The sequence below is a fragment of the Acinonyx jubatus genome, chromosome D4 (assembly GCF_027475565.1).
Source record: "Acinonyx jubatus isolate Ajub_Pintada_27869175 chromosome D4, VMU_Ajub_asm_v1.0, whole genome shotgun sequence".
NCBI classification, from domain to species: domain Eukaryota; kingdom Metazoa; phylum Chordata; class Mammalia; order Carnivora; family Felidae; genus Acinonyx; species Acinonyx jubatus.
Genome location: NC_069391.1, coordinates 6,487,595 through 6,503,053, shown reverse-complemented (window position 1 = coordinate 6,503,053; position 15,459 = coordinate 6,487,595).

Here is a 15,459-nt window from a genome sequence, read left to right as displayed (position 1 = left end):
GTGGCCAAGGCAGGAGTGGCTCCCACCCTCTGCACCCTCTGTGTGGGAGGTCTGGGCTTGGGACAAGGACTTGCCCAAGATCACGAGCTGGTGAGTGGACAGGCAGGATTAAAACTCAGATCCTCCCCAGCCCCCAGCCCAGTTCGGGGTTGGGAGACCCTTCCCTCCTCACCCCCCTTCCCCTCTCTCTCTCCTCTCTCCCTCCTTCCTAGAGGATGCAGGGCCAAACTGCCCTAAGACAGGGGGTTGGAGGTCCCTGACCTGCGGCTCCTTCCTCCCTGACCACACCCCTAGCCCAGGCTCTGGGATATGTCAGCACCCTGCTGAGAAGAGCCCACCCCCCTGGGGTCTCCCCTCTGAGAGCTGTGGCTTTGTAGAGTCCTGGGGCCACTAGCTCACTGTGTGGCCTCCTGGGGCCACTAGCTCACTGTGTGGCCGTAGATGAGGCGTTCTCCCCTCTCTGAGTTCCGCTTTCTCATCTACAAAATGGGGATAAGACACAGCTCCCAGAGGCGCTGGGGAGAATCGGTGGTATAAACTCAAAATAACCCCCCAACAGGCTCCCAGGCAGCCACAAACGCAGGCGCTTCTCACGAACCCTCTCATTGTAGCCTCTCGGTAAGCAAGACGTGGGAACGACCCTGGTTTATAGAGGAGGAAACTGAGGCTCAGAGAGGTCACGCCACCTCCCCAGGCAGCAGGGCCCCGAAGCCGAGCTTCCAGGGGCGGGAGCGGCTCCCACCCTCTGCACCTGCCGCCCTGCCTCCGCGGGAGCCACCCTGCCCCGCCCTCCCTTCCCCTCCCGTCCCCCCCCCCCCCCAGCGTCGGTCCTTCCTCGGGGCCAGCTCGAGGGCTCCCCCGAAGCAGGGCCCGCGGGCGGGGTGGCCGAGTGAGCGGGGACGCGCGGGCAGTGGGAGGGGGCGCCTGCCCCGCGCCGGCCGACGTGGGTCGATACTGCGGCGGGATGAATGGGAGAGGCGAGCCGGGCGGCGGGGAGGGAGGGGGGGGAGGGGGAGGGGGCAGAGGAGGAGCGGGAGGGCTGCCCGCCCCCCACCCCCACCCCCGCCCGGCGGGCCCGGCCCGGGTGTGCCGCCGTCAGCGCCGAGCGCGGCCCCGCGGCCCCGCCGAGGGATCGATAACTAATTTCACCGCAGCGGCCGCCCCAGTTTTTTCCCGATAATTGTGCGCCGGCAGCTGCGAGCGAGGCCCCCGGCCCGGCGCGCGGCCCCCGCCCGCGCCCGATCAATTGACATCGCCACCGGGCGGCAGGAAAACTCATTTTTCTCTCCCTCCCCGGCTCCCGGTGGGCGCGGGCTAATAAGCCCCGCCTCGGGCCGGGGGCTGGAGGGGAGGGGCGGGGCGGGGGGCACGAGGGGAGGGCCCAGGGCGTGGAGTGGCGGGGGGTGGGGGGGACGCAGGCGGCAAGGAGGCTCTCGGGGAATCCGAGGAAGCCGGAGGGGAGGGCGTGGGGGTGCCTCAGTTTCTCCACTCTACGCCTAGGGGCGTGGCCGAAGGCCTCGACGCAGGGCCGGCCCCGCCCCCTTCACTGTTTCCAGAGCGGGAGGGCGAAGCCACCCCTGGCAGCAGGGTGGAAGGGCTGAGCGCGCCGGCGCCTGGGTCCGGACGCTGGGCTTCGCACCCGGTCTCCAGCGCTTACAGCCGTGACCTTGGGCTCGGTCCTCCCTCTGGGCGCTGCCTCTCTGAGCCTCAGTTTCCCCGTCTTCCCAAAGGGGCCCGACAGAGTCCGGGGCACGCAGAGCTGTTGATCAGAGGCAGTGGGGCGGTGCACATCAATGGTGGCTCTCAGCGAGCCAGTGGGGAGGAAATCAGCGGTTACTAAGCACCTACTGTGCGCCAGGCCCGTTGGAGGCGTTGGGGACAGACGAAAATCCCTGCCCTCGTGTTCTCGCGAGATGCACGATAGATATAATGTATAAGCGACGTAAACAGTGAGAAGATAGGAAACGAGCAGGGCGAGTGGGATAGGGGATGGGAGAGAAGGAGAGGCCCCTTGGCAAAGCTCTGCGCTGCCGCCGGCTCTCAACCTGCTGGCTGCTCAAGGTCGCAGGAAACCTGCAGACTTGGCATTCTCTCGAGGAGGGTGGTCAGGAGGAGGGAGAGAAAGAGGAGGGAGGAGGCACGACGTGGATCGGAGGAGTCAAAGAGGGGGGCAAGTCAGAGGCCAGAGTGGCGGCAGGAGGGGGTCCAGAGAGAAAGGGGGTGCAGGCAGAGGGAGAAGGGAGGGCAAGAGTTCTGATGGCCAAGGAGTCCTGGAGGGCCAGGGGCAGAAGGGACTCGGGTAGCTGACTTGCCCTAGCCGGGTCACTGAGGCTCACAGAGGGGCAGGAGTCTGTCCCATGCCACAGTATATAGGAGGGGGACAGCAGTGGGCCCCTGGCTACTGTTTCCAGACCCTGGAGAAGGGTGAGAGGCCCAGGGGAAGGAGAGAAGAGAGAATTACGGAGGGGAGGGAGTGGTGTGGGGGGCGGCCCATAGGCTGGGTCAGGAGGCGCTGGGGAGCCTTAACTGTGCCTCTCAGAGGCCAGCCAGAGCTTCCCCGGGGCTCAGTACAACTTCTACACCTTCCGGAGGATTCGGAATGACTGGTTGGGACTCAGGGAATCCCATCTGCTGACCAGACCCTTCCCTGCCCCCATCTGGGCAAACTAGTTACCAAACTCTGACAGAGAAGTCCTAAGGCTTCTCTGCAGGGTAGGGGAGCCGGGCAGGAGGGGGGGGGGGGGGGGGGGGAGGGGGGGCGGGCAGGCTGCTGGGAGTGAAGGGGGTGTGCAATCCAGGGCTGAGCAAACCTCAGGACTCTCCCCCTGCCTCGGATTTCTCATCTTGTGAAAGGTGAGGTGTTGTTGGGGCTCTGAGGTTCTGTCAGTTTCTCTTCCCTCCAAATTCCTGGCACACGGAGCCCGCAAGGGGTTGAGAGAGAGCAGTGACTCCGCAGAATTGAAAGGCAGATTGCTAGCAAGCAAATGAGGCTAGCCCAGGAAGCCGGAAGTGGGAAGCGGGCCTGGGCTGGCTGGCCGGGACTTAGAACAAGACCGGGCGAAGCCCCGCCCACCCTTTTGTCCGATCGTCCATCCATCCACCTACCCAGACCTCCGGTCAGTCGTTCGGCACATTTAGGAAGCACCTACTGTGTGCGAGGCACTATGGAGGGGAGTGACCTGGCCCATCCTCTCCCTCTCCCCACGACCCCCACATTTTCTCTGGGGAGTGTGGTCGTGGGAACACTGGATGGGGACTCAAGGCCAGACTTAGGTCCCCTTGGTGGCCTAGGCAGGCTCCTTGGCCTCTTGGCACCTTGGCGTTCTGCTGCCCGGTACACAGAAGCCACGGCCAGCCAATGATGCTGCGTCCCCAGTAGCTGGCACCCGCCGTCCGGGATCAAGCTGTGGAAATAAGATTGCCTCCCTCCGTCCCTTCCAATGTCCTCCCTCCTTCCTCTATTGGATTTGCCCTTCTCCTGCCGGCCACCTTAGGTTTGTCGGGTAAGAGGTCCCGGTTACCTGCGCTGGGGGAGGGGGAGGGGAGGGGACCCAGGAGGCCGGGCTGTGGACAGTTGGGGAGGGCTGCAACCCGCACTCTCGGGGTGTCACTGAACTCAGAGCTTTGACTGCCCTCTGACCACTTTGGGGTCCCCGCGCCAGAGACCAGCGGGCAAAGACAGGAGTAACTGTTCAGGCGTGGGTCGTCCACCCCAGAGGCAGCAACTGTCTGCAGAAAGTCTCTGCAGGGCCCGCAGGTAGCCGGTGACGCGAAGGGGGCTCTAATGGCCTGGACCCCGTGGAGGACAGGGACAGAGCCGAGTGCTGCAAGGGGTGGACTGTATGAGCCGCTCTCGTGCAGGACTTCAAGCCTCTTAAGCCAGGCCAGCTGCAGGGGCCAGCTCCAGGCAGCCACAGCCCCCACCAAGCTTCGGCCTGTGTCTTTCTTGTGTCTCACTTCCTGTCCTAAGGCTTCTCCGATGCCCGGGGTGGGACACGCCTCCCTGCCCAGGGAACCCGCTCAGCAGCCATAGAGGCCCAGCCACAACACCCCACAGGCAGACATAGCCTCGGGATAAACGCCTCCCCCGTTCTTCCTCCGGCAGGTGGTCCTGAGATGCACGTCATGAGGAATCTCCGACAAGCCCGAGGGACTGGCCACCCAGACTTCCCTAATGGTGAGCTCAATACTGTGTGTTTGTATCTGCTCTTTTCTGTGTCACTCTCCCCCCTCTCCACCCCTCACTCTTGCCCCTGGGCACACGCTTCCAAGCCAACCCCCTGGCCCTTCTTTTCACCTGCTTTCAGGGACCCGAAACAGGCGTTATCGACTGGCTTGTGTACCCCTCCACCGCCAGATTCATAGGGTGAAGTCTTTCTTTTTTCTGAAGTTTTTTTTTTAATGAACTGTGTAAACGGCCCCCCCCCATAGGGCGAAGTCTTTTTTCTTAAGTTTGTTTTTAATGAATTGTGTAAACGCCCCCCCCCCATTCATAGGGCGAAGTCGTTTTTTTTTAATGTCTATTTATTTGGGGGGGAGGGGCAGCGAGAGAGGGGGACAGAGGATCCGAAGCAGGCTCCCGTGCTGACAGCCCAGAGCCCGACGCGGGGCTCAAACTCACAAACCGCGAGATCATGGCCGGAGCTGAAGGCTTGACAGAGGGAGCCACCCAGGCGCCCCTCGTCTGGTGAAGTCTTAGCCCCCAGTACCTCAGAATGTGACTGGACTAGGACACAGAGCCTTTAAAGAGGGAATTAAGGTAGAATGAGGTCATTAGGGTGGGCCCCAATCTAACATGGCTGGCGTCCTTTAAGAAGAGGAAATTAGGACATAGACATGCACAGAGGAAGGACCGTGCGAAGACACGGGGCGGCGATGGCTGTGTGCAAGCCAGGGAGGTTCGCTTCAGGAGAAACCAAACCTACCCAGACCTTGATCTGCCCTTCCAGCCTCCAGAACTGTGAGAAAACACACTTCTGTTGCTTAAGCCCCCCGAGTCCGTGGTGCTGTGTCACAGGCGCCCTGGCGAACTAATACACAGGTCTGTTCTGTGTGCATCCCAGTTTTTACAACCAGAGAAACTGAGGCTTCAAATGGCAAAGGACCCCCCCCTCCCGCCCCGCCCCGGGTGGTACAGCTGGTAAGAGGCAGGGCCCAAATTCAAACAGGGGTCCTTGGGCGGTGGAGGGCAAGCCCTTGACACTAGAGGTGCTAGGGAACCAAGGGAGAGCCTCTGGTCCAGAAATCCAGGGGCCCCTCTTCCCCTGTCCCCCACCAGCCGTCCACACGCTTTGATTGCCCTGCCTTTGGAGGACCCTCCGGCTCCCCTCCTCCGGGCCTCTGTTTTCACGGCTGCTGCGGCAGTGCTGAGCTCTTCCAGCTCATTCCCTCCCTCCCCTCCTCTGAAGGCTCTTCCTCACCAGCTAACTCGCTCACAGCGCACACGCGTGTGCACGCACACACGCAAGCACGCACACGCGCACACACTCGGTGTTCACCTCTTTTTGGCAGCCACTCTGAGGCTCTCTCTACCACCCTCCCTAAGGCCTGCTGCAGACTAGCTGCAGAGTGGCTTTGGGGATGCCCCCCCCGCCGAAGACCACACCGTGTCCCTCCCTGTGTCCCCCAGTGCCCAAGTGAGCCCCCTCCTGCCCCAGCGGCACCCTGTGCCGAGCACCACGCCGGGAATCGTGCTCAGATCGTTTCACTGGCTCCCGCCCGCCCTGTGGCAGAGACTGGTATTGTCTCCATTTCATACAGGAGCAACTGGGGCCCAGAGAAGGACAGGGCTCTGCCTAAGGACTCACAGCAGTGAGCGATAGGGCTGGGATTCATCCTGGCCAAACTCAAGAGAAGTGAATTTATTCCAAGATGTCACGGAACTCTCCCTGAGAGCAGACTGCAATTTGGGGCAGAGGGCAAGGACTGAGCAGGACAGCCAGAGGTCGCTCCCTCCCCCACCACTTGGCCCTTGAGAGTTCCATCCTCCAAAGGACAAGTATGAACCTCCGTCCAGTCTGCGCTCATTCCTGTGTGGCCACCTGACCCTCAGGCAAAAGGGTGTTGTGTAGAGACCATCAAAGATCCCACTCTGGCGGGGGCGGGGTGGGGGGGTGGCGGGGAGGGACGTAGGCAAAGACCAACCTTTTGCGAGCACCTCCGACGTGCCGAGCTCCTGGTCATTTTATAGCAATGGAAGGGGGAACCAAGCCTGGGCTCTGACCCCCGGAGCGCTTGGTCTAGTGGAGAAAACACACCCAGTTATCCCAGCAGCAGCTGTAACTTTCAGACTCAGCAGATGCTGGGACGGGTGAAGGCGGTCAGTAACGGGAGTGGCAGATCTGGAGAACGAGGAGAAGTTAGCCAGGTGAAGGGGGAAGGAACAGCCTGTGCAAAGGGCCTGTACAGGGAGGCACAGAGGGAGGAGACGGGGCAGACAAAAGGAGCAGGCCTGTGCACTGGAGCTGGTGGAGGCTTCTGGAAGGGGCTGGAAGGGCTCCCAAGGGCTGGGCTGTGCAGGACCCTGGGAGCCACATTAAAGGTTCTTGTCTATTCAGCAGAGATTTGTGTATCGAAGATCCCTGCAATCAGCTGTCTGGGATGGAGAATAGGGTCAGAGCACAGAAGCAGGTAGAAAAGCGAGGGGTTGGCTTGGGTCCAGGTGAGAGGGCCTGGGGAAGTGACAGCTGGCACGAATATTAAAAAAAAAAAAAAAAAAAGACCCAAGACTCCGCACAGGAGCGGGGCAATAACATCCAGTCTTGATTTCAAAGCGGGAGGGGGCCTCCGAGATTCCCAGCGTGTGGACACAGGGGTTTTACAGGCGCAGGGAAACAGAGGCCCAGAGAGAGGAACCGTCTTGCCCCCACGTGACTCTGCCAGTTCATTCATTCAGCTGAGTTTACTGAGTACCTACTAGGCGCCAGGCGCCGGGCTAGGGTCTGGGGATAATACAGAGACGAGCCAGACAGATCTGTCCTGCTGCGCTGGGTGGGGGTGGGGGGTGGGGTAGCTGGTGGGGGTGGAAGGGGGAGCCTAGCTGGACCTCCAGGGTCCTGAAGGCTGGGAGGGAGGGAGAGGGGGAGGGAGAGACAGAAAAGCTAATGCTAATGACGAAATTACACTTACCGAGAATTTTCCATCGCCAGACATTGTGTCCAGGCTTCTGCAAACGCGATCTCCTTCATTGCTTCGTGGCTGCGAGCGAGCCCTGTTGGGCCATTGTACAGATGACAGGATTAAGGGTCAGAGAGGCGGCCAGGCCAGGCCCCTGCCCCCCACCTTCCCACAGAGCCTGGTTTTCCTGCCTCAGGGCCTGACCAGGTCCTCCCCAGGTTCCAGACCTGAGGTTTGGGGGTGGGGGGTGGGGTGGGAATGGTAGTACCCAGAGCGGGGGGGGGGGGGGGGTCCAGAAGCACCATCCCCTGGACACACCAAAGGTTCCAGCCCCTTCCCCCCATTCAGTGGAGGGGCCCAGGCTGGCTGGGGGTCACGGGGAGGTCAGGGAGGAAGGAAGGAGAATGTGTCCTCCGGGGCTGTGTTCTGCTCTCTCTCCAACAACAAAGGAGCCTCAGTGAGTCTGCTCCGTGGGGAGGTGGGGGGAGGGGACAAAGGTGGGGAGCCACGCGCTGTGGCCTCCCCTTGCTCCAGCCCCCTCCAAGGCACAGTCTGGGCCAAATCACTGTCCTCCCCTCCACCCCCCATCACTAACTGCAGGAACAGGGGTGCCGGGGTGGGCTCAGACAGTTAAGTGTCCGACTCTTGGTTTCGGCTCAGGTCATGATCTCATGGTTTATGGGTTTGAGTCACATGCATGTGACTGCAGCCTCCTTGCTCATGCATCCAGATGTGTGAATTCATTCATTCATTCATTCATTCATTCATTCATACAGTAGTGTTCTGAGCACCTGCTCTGGGCCGGATTCTGTGCTGGGTGCTGGTGACAGGGGAGGACACAGGATTCTGGGTTCCCGCCATTGGGGGCGCATGGCCTCAAAGAAGGACGCTCGGGAGCCATTATTGAACAAGGTAGTGCTGAGACCAGGGGAGCACACAGGAGGGAGGGACCACGTAGTGAGACCGGAGGGACGATCACCCCAGTAAGGGTGGCATTCAGGGAAGGCTACTTGGAGGAGGCGATAGCTTTCCAAGACCCAAAGACTGGACAGGGGCCTCAGGAGCCAGACGGGGCTGGGGTCTCGTAGGCCATGGTGAAGATTTGAACTTCTCCCTTGGGTAGGGAGGGGCTGTGAGCAGGGGAGAACCAGGTCAAAGGTAAACTTCGGAATGTTCTTGCACGCAGTATATACACCTGCGTACGTGTTCCTGTGCAAGCGAACCTGCGCGTGTGCCCCTGTTCACAAGTACCTACACAGGGATACACCTGCGTGCCCGGCCCCGCGCAGAGCTCTTCACAAACACGGCATCCAGTGTATCTAATCTGTGCCATTTACGGAGGAGGGCACCGAGGCTCAGAGAGATGGAGAGATTTGCCCAGAGATGCCCGTGATGGCTCAGAGACTCCGAGCCTGGGCAACTTGTTTCCAGCTTGTGCTTGTGACCACAGGGCTCCTGGTGAAGACAGACAGGGGGTTAGAGGGCAGCTCTCCTGTTGAAGGAGGTGCTAATGTGTCCTTCCACTCACCTTGTAGGCTCGGGCCCAGAGGCCCAGCCGGTCAAACAGGCTGTACTTGTTCCCTGGGGAAACTACAGATGGAAAGGCCCAGAGAAGGACCCTCGTATGACCAGGTGGCTTCATGAAGCTCCCACCCCTGCCCCTTGGCCCTTTAATCGTTTGCAAAGCAGGGTCACTCAGATTATTTCTTTTCTTTCTGGAACATCAGAGCTGGCTAAGACCCGGCTAAGCTGGAGGTGAGGTGGTGCGGCCCTTCTGCATCAGTTTTCTGTGGCTGCTGTGACCCATGACCCGCAAATTTAGTGGCGTTAACGACACGCATTTATTCTCTTACAGGCTGGAGGCCAGAAGACCCAAGGCCAAGGTGTCGGAGGGCCGTGTTCCCTTCGTGGGCTCTAGAGGAGAATCTGTTTCCTTGCTTTCTCTAGCTTCTAGAGGCTGCCCACAGTCTTTGGCTTGCGGCCCCTTCCTCTTTCCTCAAAGCCAACGGCAAAGCATCTTCCGATTTCTCTCTCTCTGACGCTGATCTTCCTGCCTCTTTTTTATCAGGGCCTTTCCTCACTCCTGCGTTTTATACCCGCTGCTGCACCTTGTTCGTGCTTAATAAAGAAGCACACTTATTACGACATCACAAACGTGTCTTTAAAAAATCTTGATAGCTGTGTTTCAGGCACAGAAAAAGTCATGACCCACCCCGTGCCCTGCGTATGTGCGCGCGCACACACACACACACACTGCTGGGAAAAGGCTCGGGACCTTGGATGTTTGGACAAGCTGAGGCTGAAGCCTGCGGGGAATCTGGTGGGGGCTTGGCAGACGGGTGATCGGTGTCTAAGGAGCTTCAGGAGGTGGCCTCTCTGAGTCGCCTTGGATCAGGCCAGGCTCAGTCCTGGAGGCCACAGCCCGGGCCCCGAGCCAGCCCAAGGGGCAGGGGGAGGAACCCTTATCCAGGGGCACCCAGTCCATTAATGGGGCACACGGAGACAACAGCACATTCAGTCAAGTCAAACACCATAGAGACAATCAGCTTTGGAGCCAGACAGCCTTAGGTTCAAATCCTAGCTCTGCTACTTACCGGCTGGGTGGCCAGGGGCAGCTGACTTGACCAATACTTAAGGATTGTTGTGAGGATTATAGGAATGACTTCAAAGGACAATACTACATACCCGTTAGCTGCCATGATGGTGGCAATGACCATGATTCTCCCTATTGTTATAAGCCGGGAGGCCGGGACTGGAGGCAGTCTGCCAGGGATCTCTTCCATAAGAGGTAGTCGGAAGAAAGGGTATTCTAGGCTAGCGGGTCAGGCCCTTTCTACTTCCGGCCACGTTGGGGCCAGCCCCGGCCAGCACGCCTCCTCCTCCTCGGAGGCTCGCTTCCCGTTTCTCCATTCCCACCTCTGGCCAGTCCGTTCCAGGTGGTCTGAAATCCAAGCTGGGCTTTTCTTCTAGCCCAACTTAATCCCTCCTGCTTCTGTGGGTCCCACTCAGTGAGTCCCCTCACCGGAGGAGTGGGGACAGCCTGGGCTGGGTTCTGTAGGTGCCCAGGTCCTGCGGGGTCCTGCTCCACCTACCCAGACCCTGCGCGGTCCCCCTGGCCTGTGCCACACCAACCTGCCCTCCCCCTCTGCGGCCCGTCCTTCCCGTGTCTCCCACTCACACAATCCAGCCCCCTCACGGTGCCCTCTGCCCTCCCACCACTTAACTCTCCCCGTCCTGGCCTTTGCTTCCAAGCTGCCACTTTCTCCAAGAAGCCTTCCCTGATGTCTGCCGCTGGGTGTAGTTCTATCATCATAGCCCTTATTTGCGGGTCTATTTTATTTGTCTGTTTCCCCCACTCGGGGATGGATCTGCCCTTGCCCAAGCTGGCACACAGTAGGTGCTCAGTAAACATTTGTTAAAGGTGGGAAGGAGGAGATGAGTCCAGCCCTCCGGGAAACGGGAGAAAACAGGCTGAGAAGCTTGACAGCGGTGGGGGTCAGCTCTCCTGCCTGCTGCCCGCCATAACGGGAGCCCCCTGTTTTCTGTCCTCTCTCTCCTCTGCTGAACCCAGCAGACAGCACAGTGGGGTGGGCTGGGCTGGGGAAAGCGGGAGTAGCAGTAGCGGTAGTAGGGAGCTACAGACAGAATGCCCAATGCCCTGGGGAGAGGAAAGCTGAGCTCTGAGGTCTCTAGAAAAGCTGGAGCTGGCGGGGAGGGGAGGCTGAGGCTCACATCTGGCTTTGCCCACCCAGGCAGGCGCTCCTGCGGGTAGCGCATTCATCCCTGCATCACTACCACCCCCTACACCCTGCCTGACCCCCCCCCCATTCTCCTCCTCCTGGGGAGGCACTGGAGGGCCCCTTTCAGAGCTGTCCTGGGGTCTGTGTGCATGTACATAGCCAGTTATACGGTGGGGTGTGTGTGTGTGTGTAAACCTCAGTTCCTGAGACACTGAAACCTACTTGAGGCTCCTGGCCAATTTGCTCCTGTGTTTTTTAACTTATGGAAACCCCCCCAAAGGAGGGTACCTGGGCCCTGTCCCCCTCTGAGGCGCCTTGGTTGAACAGAGTCCCAGGATAGAATCTAGCCTGGGGTGGGACAGGGGAGGGGGGGGGGCTCTCTTTGCTGAGCCCTACCTAGCACTGCGCTGAGAGAGGCCCAGGAAACCAGCAGACTGAGCAGAGGGTTCAGCGCCCATGATGCCGCAGAGCATCATGGGATCCCGGGGCAGGGAATCAAGAGGCTGGGGCCGTCAGTGGTTGATGCCAAGGGCAGCAGCTGGGGGCCCTGTGCAGTCAGGACAAGGCCCCGGCTGGAGGTGGGGAGAAAGGTCACCCAGCTTTGTGATCCAAGGATATGGCGGATGCCTACCTGTGATGTACCCTAAGAGTCTGGAATTCTCTCCGCTGCCCCCCCCCTCACGCTGGCTTGCCCCAAAGGCTTCTTAGTATCATGACTGGTATGACTGAAGAACTCCTCTCTGTTTTCCTGGCGCCCACCCACCCAGGGCCAGGCAGGGGGCTGCGAGGGTGCCCTCCTGGAGCTCACAGCTAGGGGGCAGCAGGTGGAGGATTAGGAGAGTTTGTGCGGCGACGGCGCGGGGGGCGGTGGAGGGGGGGATCGCTGAGGCCGTGGGGGCCTGGCAGGGGGGTAGGGGGAGCGGTTTCCGGGCAGGCCCACGCAAAGAGATGAAGCCCAGACCGAGGGGCCGACCCTAAGGCCGGGTAGTCAAAGATGGGAAGGGCGTTTCTGGCAGGAGGAACAGCAAGGGCCCGGGACGGGGCGATATCGGGGAACCACAGTCGTTCCGTCCGGCCCGCGGGCCGAGGGGAAGCGTGGCAACGGGTGGCGGAGGCGGCGCACCCACCCGCGGGGCTTTGAACGCCGAGGACAGCCCGCCCTCTCGCTCCTGGGGCGGGGCGGGGCTTCCCACCCCCCACCCCCGCCACCCCCGCCTCCGTGGGCGGGGCCCGGGGAAAGGCTGGAAGACCGCGGCCGCCCTTTCAAGTCGGCCTCCCGGAGGCTCCCGAGCCGGCCGGGCGCGGGCGGGGGGGGGGGGGGGGGCCGCTGCGCCGACTTCAAAGCCCGGCGCCCCCAGCCAGATCCGGTTGCGGAAGGGGCGGGCGAGCCGGGGCGGGAGGCAGGTTTCGGCGGATTCCCCTTTCATCCCGCGGCTGGGCGGGCGCAGACCTCCGGGAGGCCCCGCACGTCCCTGCCGGGCAAGTCCGCGCACGGCCGCGAGCAGCGCCGCCGGGCCGGGCGGGGCGGCGCGACTTCGGGCCGGTCCCTGCCCTTCTCCGGGCCTCGGGCACCTCTCCCCACCCCCACCCCCACCCCACCCCCGTGCCCAGGAAGCCTCGGCGCGGGGCCTTCTTGGGAGGGACGTTGGGGGACACTGGGGACGTCTGGACCGACGAGATCGGGCAGGGAGCCGGGGCCCGCGGTGGCGCACCTGCCCCTCACTGCCCCTCAGTCCGCGGGAGGGAAGTCTCCGAGCCCCCCCCCCCAGCCCCTGCAGCGTTCCCACCCTACCGGCCCACTGTGCCCCGAAGCTTGAAGGAGTCGACGCTGCCCGTCCTTCCCCCGCGGTTGAGATTGAACACACCGCTTCTTGTGAAATCTTTCTGAAGTCACAACAGTAACAACGATAATGGCCACACGCTGTCCCACCGAAGCCTCACAGGGTGGTTAGGGACATCCTTCCTCAGGTGAACAGCTTGAGGCCCAGAGAGGGGTCTGGACTTGCCCCAGGTCGCACAACCAAAAAAACCGGAGCCAGAGGCACGCTGTGTGGACACGATGCCCTTGGTTCCCGTGGATTCTGCGCTCGGCTGTTCGGGCCCGCTGTCCCCGTATTGATCAGGACCCAGGCGAAGGGTAGGGTGAGGCCAGGATGGGAATAATGAGGGTCGATGACTGATTTGGCACGGACAGCCGGCAGTAGCTCAAGAGGAAGGTGTCTCCGTCGCCCCCATTTTACAGATGGGTAAGCTGAGGCACAGGGAGGTCATACGGCCAGCTAAGCAGCCAGGTCGGGTATTGACCTAGGTTTCCGTTGGCTCCAGGGACTTGAGGCTCAGCCGCTGCCGCGGGGGTGAGAAAACCGGAGCGCTTGACCCCCAGAGCACTTAACCGTATGTCAACTTCCAGGCCAGGAACCAGCTGAGTCAGCCCCTGAACCCCAGCTGGGACGTGCGGGTCTATGCCTGCTATTCAGCAGAGGGACAGAGGCACAGAGAAGTGGAGGATGGGCCGCAGTGGCCGGGAAGTGACAGAGGCCGACTTTGCACAAGGCCTGTCTGGCTCCTGGGCCCCAGCGCTCCACTTGATAGCTTTGATGGGAGAGAGGACTGCCGTTGCCATGGCCATTGGCCCACCCCCATGGGCCAGGCAACGCAGTTAAAGAACCCTTGAAGGGTTTCTCTGCACAGGGCCTTAGCTGCCAAGAGGGGGCAGTTTTAACGGGCCTCCCCAGGATGCCAGGTGCACTCAGGCTGGTGGGACGGGATGGGTGCCCGGGTATGAGGCAAATACCACCCCAACCCACAGATTTAAAATTCCTCCCTGGAAAATCAGATAATCAAGGAAGTCAACTACCGTGAAATGAGTATGATCCCTGCCAGAAACCCAGAGGGAGCATCAGAACATCATCGCGTGGCAAGTACAGGCGGGTGACCCACCCCCTCGTTTTGCAGGCCGGGAAACTGAGGCACAGAACATAGCAGGGAGAGTCGCACAGAGAGGATCCCTTCTCCTTGCCCAGCATTTATGGAGGGCCTCCTGTGTGGCGGACTCTGTCGACCCCCCTTCTGTGGCTACGCCCTTGAGCTCCGGGCCTGCCGAGAACGGTCCCCTGTGTGGCAGTAATCTTACCGTTGTTCGCTTCTGACCCAGGAGGGTTTCCTTGAGGAGGAGACATCTAAGCTGAGACTGATCTTAAGGAGGAGTCAGTGAAGCTGGTGAGAAGAACATTTCAGGCGGCGGGGAAGACATGTGCAAAGGTCCTGCGGCATGAAGGGGTTTGGCTCAGGAGAGTAAAGAAACCAGAAGCCTGCGGCAAGAGTAAGGGGGGCAGTGCATGGCCGAGAAGCCAGGAGGAGACAGAGGGGGCAGGACCCGGGTCTTGGGGGAGCCTGCCTCGGCCAAGTCAGTGCTGTGGGCTCAGCCGATGCAGGAGGCCAAGGGGAGGCCTCCCAGGGAGAGCCCAGGGCTACCCGGACTTGGTTTGGGCTTCTCAGAAGTGTGCCGTGGGCTGTTTGGACCACAGAACGCACAGCTGCTTGTGGGGGTTGGGCAAGACGTATCCTCCTCTGTGGATGGGGAGGGGGGAGAAGGGAAAAGGAGGAAGAGGGGCAGAGAGGAGGGAGAGAGAAGGGAGGGAAGGGGAAGGCCATGCCGGGTAGCAGTCACCGCAAGGAGGCGTCTGCACCACGGGGACCCCCGCTGTCGGTTCCTTGGGTTCCTTCCCTGACGGTAACACCACCTCCGCCAGTGGGGGTGCCCCTGTGCTGGCACCAGGCCAAGGGAATCTCCTCCAGGTGGGTCTCATCTGACCCTCACAAAGGACTGGACCCCAGTCACCCTGCTTGGCCAGACCCCAAGCCTGGCCGCTTAACCTGGGGCTCTCCATCCCCACGTCTCTCCGGACTTAACCCACAGGTTTACTCAGATGTCCGGCACCGTGTGTGTGTGTGTGTGTGTGTGTGTGTGTGTGTGTGCGCACGCGCGCAGATGTTAGGTTAGGAGTGCAGACTGGGCCAGACTGGTTGGCCTTAGATCCTGGCTTAGCCACTTGCGGGCTGTGTGACCTTGGGTGAGCGACCCAACCTCTCTGTGCCTCAGTTGTGAGGAGGTAATGAGTTAATCTGAGAAACCCCATAGCACAGCCCCTGAAACAGAGTAAGTGCTCACTTTTAGCTACTAAAAGGCTGACCAGAAGATTCATTTAGGGACGGGCTCTACACTGAAGGGAGGGGAGTGGCGCCTGGGTGGCTCAGTCCCCTGGGTAAGGGTTCGACTCTTGATTTCGGGTCAGGTCGCGATCTCAAGGTTTGTGAGATGGAGCCCTTGCGACAGCGTGGAGCCTGCTTGGGATTCTCTCTCTTCTTCTTCTCTCTCTCTCTCTCTCTGCTCCTTCCCCCCAATAAATAAATAAACATTAAATAAATAAGTAAATAAATACACAAACTGAAGGGAATGGGTCTGTGGATGGTCCTCCGAAGGTCCTAGAAGCTCCCAGAATTGACTGTAAAGCTTTGGGCGGAGGTACGTTTTTCTGAACTGAGAAAGAAGATCCTCAGCCTTTATCACAAAGTCTCACGACCCCCCAAAAGTTGAGCATCC